At 39.0% G+C, this 4,729-nt stretch overlaps 1 protein-coding gene across 1 annotated transcript in view; it reads left to right on the top strand.

Moving 5' to 3' along the window:
- The first annotated feature begins 4,282 nt into the window (after positions 1-4,282).
- Positions 4,283-4,729, top strand: part of LOC138980878 (epsin-like) — a 4,823-nt gene continuing 4,376 nt past the window's right edge. The window contains exon 1 of the mRNA XM_070353753.1: positions 4,283-4,370. The gene's annotated coding sequence lies outside the window, so the exon portion shown is untranslated. The remainder of the gene's footprint in view (positions 4,371-4,729) is intronic.

Genomic DNA, 4,729 nt, shown 5'->3' with positions numbered 1-4,729 from the left:
GGATCTTTAACGTGCACACCCAATGTAGTGTACACGGGGGGAGGTTCGGACACCGAAGAGAGTCTGCACACAAAGTTGACTTATGGTCTCTTTGTCAATGGTATCTTTGTGTGCGCGCGTGCGTGCGTGTGTGTGTGTGTGTGTGTGTGTGTGTGTGTGTGTGTGTGTGTGTGTGTGTGTGTGTGTGTGTGTGTACTTTTAACATTGTACGCTAAGTTTTGCTTAGTGCTTGGGTTCTTGGTGTTATGTCTCAGTTAAATGTATGCTTTGTATGCTTGTTGATTTGTGCTAGTTTATTCTATAATGAATTTGTAAAGCGCCTGGAGCCAATTGATGGGACTCGCGCTATAGAAAAGTTATTTATTATTATTATTATTATTATTATTAAATAAATTTCCGCCGAACCTGGGATCGAACTCACGCTGACAGCGGCCAACTGAATACAAATCCAGCGCGCTACCAACTGAGCTATATCCCCGCCCTCAACCAATCAAGCAACTAGCCAGCAAAAAATCACCCCTTGTAGTCCCTAAACAAGCATCAGTATTGAAACAGGCAACAACAAAAGGGAAACAGTCAGACGTTCCAATAACTAACATTTCTTCGTGTTTGTATTCTCGATTTTTGAAAACGTTGTTAGTCTGTCTGGTTTTAGAGTTCACACTCAAGGATCAAGAAATGACAGAAACAGTTAGCTATTGCAACCTTTATAATCAATCAATCAATCAATCAATATGAAGCTTATATAGCGCGTATTCCGAAGAGTTGTCAACACAGGACTAACAAAAAAACTAACATCTACAGACGGACACAAACCCTATCACACACTAGCAAACCCTGATAAACATACAACAAACAACTGTTTAACAACAATGTACACATCAATAGCTAGGTCCAAACAAAATAATATCAAACACAAAACAAGTCGCGTAAGGCGAAAATACAATATTTAGTCAAGTAGCTGTCGAACTCACAGAATGAAACTGAACGCAATGCCATTTTACTCGTAGCATCGTCAGGCCACCGCTCATGGCAAAGGCAGTGAAATTGACAAGAAGAGCGGGGTAGTAGTTGCGCTAAGAAGGATAGCACGCTTTTCTGTACCTCTCTTTGTTTTAACTTTCTGAGCGTGTTTTTAATCCAAACATGTCATATCTATATGTTTTTGGAATCAGGAACCGACAAGGAATAAGATGAAAGTGTTTTTAAATTGATTTGGACAATTTAATTTTGATAATAATTTTTATATATTTAATTTTCAGAGCTTGTTTTTAATCCGAATATAACATATTTATATGTTTTTGGAATCAGCAAATGATGGAGAATAAGATAAACGTAAATTTGGATCGTTTTATAAATTTTTATTTTTTTTTTACAATTTTCCGATTTTTAATGACCAAAGTCATTAATTAATTTTTAAGCCACCAAGCTGAAATGCAATACCGAACCCCGGGCTTTGTCGAAGATTACTTGACCAAAATTTGAACCAATTTGGTTGAAAAATGAGGGCGTGACAGTGCCGCCTCAACTTTCACGAAAAGCCAGATATGACGTCATCAAAGACATTTATCAAAAAAATGAAAAAAACGTTCGGGGATTTCATACTCAGGAACTCTCATGTCAAATTTCATAAAGATCGGTCCAGTAGTTTAGTCTGAATCGCTCTACACACACACACACACACACACACGCACACACATACACCATACCCTCGTTTCGATTCCCCCTCGATGTTAAAATATTTAGTCAAAACTTGACTAAATATAAAAAAACACATCTCACAGAGCACAGCACAAGAATGTCTTTTGGGGCACAACACATCACTGTCGAACATGAAAGTCGCAGCCAGCTACGGGAAGAACTGAGTCTTCAACCTACTCTTGAACGCGTCAAGAGAGGGGCTCTGGCGAAGCTCAAGCGGCAGGGAGTTCCAGACGGAGGGGCCCGCGGAGGGAAATGCACGCTGACCAGCAGACAGGAAGGAACAAAACAATACATGGTCGTAACTAGTGGTCTTTTAAATAGACATGACACCTGGCTAATAGTTAGATACTAAACACAAAAAGGACCTTATCTCTCAGTTATTTGTTGTTTATTCAATCTCAAATCCGAAAAACATATCGACTGCTCACGTTCCAAAATTCAGAATAAAACAAATAACACGAAGAAAAGAATGGTTAGTTATTGAAACGTTCATAGAGGACAGACAAACACACAATTAATATCAGATGAATGGAACTTATCTGATAATGTTTGTCGTGTGACTTCTGGCTAGATCAACAGGAAGTACCATTGATTGTCCTTTTTAGACGACAAACATTGTTGGGCAAGTTTGATTGTTCTGGTATGTACATGTTTGAGGGAGACGCCGTTTAGTTCAGAAGAAGGGCAAGGGTAGAATCAGGAGATATAAACGTCAGGGTTTAGTTCTTCAGAAAAATACTGTTCCCTATAGAAACTAGTGTGCCCAACTCGTTTGATACAGTGGAATTAATATTTGCAATCTATTAAATGAAAAAAAATAAAAATAAAACAACAGCATAAAGTGAACATCAAGCCTATACCGACTTTAAAAAAAACGTGGTTTTTTTAAGTACTAAAACTGTCCAAATAAGAGATGCCCAATGTAACGGGAAGTGCCATTGATTGTTTTTCGAGTTTTGCGACCTGGGATTTTGACAATTTGACAGTGATATATTCGTCCTGCCATTGCTATATTGATGTTTCCCTGTTGGCACCTGTCACGCGCCTTGTACATTTAAGTCTTGTTCTCGTTCACTGTCTGTACTAGTCCAACATTTGCATCAGATACTGTTTATTTTAGGAATGATATGATAGCATGTACATAGATAATAATATTGCTATTTCATATATTACGTGGATTTCCATTGATCAATTGGGCAAAACTGAGCTCAGTGCAAAAGTAATATCGACGACATTTCCGTCGATATCAGTTTTGATATCGACGACCTCTTTATTGCTTCCCCACTTCAAAAATAAAAACACCTACATTTAAAAACAAACAAATATACATGAAAATGTAATTATCCCAGAATTTAGTTGAGCATGTGAGTAAAGACTTTTTGAAAGGAAAGACATTTTAAAATACTGAAAAGTACAGTGAACAAAAAGAAATAATAATCAGAGGGAGGAATATGGAACAGCCAAAACTGAGACAAATACTTTTGTAATTTCTTTACAGAAAATACAAAATGTCCAGAGAATTAGCAATATATCTAACATTGACTGACTGTGGGATGATATCTTCTGCCATTGGTCTGTTTCGACAGTGATATCAAAATCGAGACCTCCGGTCTCGATTTTGATATCACTGTCTCAACAGACCATGTACCATAGCAGAAGATATCATCACACAGTCCGTCAATATTGGGTACTACATGTCTCCATGTGTCATGCCAGGTTTAGACGAGTTGCTGTTTTAATATTGAAATGCGAGCGAAAGCGACAGTTAAAAAAACACCAACGAGTGTAAACTTGCTATGACACAGGAATTAGCCATGCAGCATTATGTTTATCCTACATTCTTTACTTTCATACATTCTTTACTTCAGATCTAACTCAAACGAAACGACAGCGCTGTTGTTCTGGATCAACGCAATTTAGAAATTCAAATTACTTTATCTTACTTGGCGAAGTAAACCACGTTTACCTTACATTCCACATCAAACCGAGCCTTAACTATCTCGGGAAGTCACAAGTGGGTGTCATCTATGTAATATGACTGGGCTCTCGTGAGTCGGGAAGCTCGATTGCGATTGACTGGATCGCTCGGGGAAAGGTTACTGTAGCTTCGACGTTTTTAACAGTAACTCACGTTTTCAATTATTCTCTTTGCGTCATAAAAGGACAGGTTGGAAGAATATGCTTAGTGCTGAGTGTCTCTGGCCCGGTATCTCTCTCTGTCTTTGTCTGTCCGTCTGTCTGTCCGTCTTTCTGTCCGTTTGTCCCTCTCTCTGTATGTCTATATGTCTGTCTGTCTGTCTGTATCTCTCTGTCTCTGTCTCTGTCTGTCTCTTTCTGTCTGTCTGTCTGTCTGTCTGTGTCTCTGTCTGTCTGTCTGTCTGTCTGTCTGTCTGTCTGTCTGTCTGTCTGTCTCTCTCTCTCTCTCTCTCTCTCTCTCTCTCGCCCTTTCTCTTTCGCTTCCCGATCCCCGATCTCTCTCTGCTCTCCCCCTCTCCTTCTATGTCTGTTAAATGTTTTATTGAAATACAACAACTGTTTTTGAGAATATAGTCAGATCTGACAGTAGATATTGTCAACCACTACTGCGTCGTTACAGCAGTATTTAAAAGTCACACGTGTCGGAGACTCATCCACTCAGTCAACCTAGCTGTTAACGCGCAAAGTTGGTGAGTTATGCTGAGTTTTTTTGCTTTTGTTTTTAAATGGCTGTGCTTCACAAAACATTGGGGGTTTGAAAAATAAGTGTTTGTGTGTCTGTACACTTACAACACCGGCCTGGTCGCAGTGCAGTGAATGTTACATTTTGTTCCAAATGTCATAAATTAAACGTTCCAATAGCACCAACGCAAATGTAATGTTTTATTCCACGATTTTAATCGGTGTGAAAAGGATGTCTGCGTGTTTCAAAGTCTGACAGAGTATGTTTCCCAGGAAAGTGTGTCTCTTGACTTCGTCTCATCGGAACGTAAATTCTTGGATTCCATAATGTCCTCCCTCTCTCTCTCTCTCTCTCTCTCTCTCTCTC

Source organism: Littorina saxatilis, linkage group LG11 (assembly GCF_037325665.1).
Source record: "Littorina saxatilis isolate snail1 linkage group LG11, US_GU_Lsax_2.0, whole genome shotgun sequence".
NCBI classification, from domain to species: domain Eukaryota; kingdom Metazoa; phylum Mollusca; class Gastropoda; order Littorinimorpha; family Littorinidae; genus Littorina; species Littorina saxatilis.
Note: the sequence above shows the minus strand (reverse complement) of the source record. Positions and strands in the feature narration are given on the sequence as shown.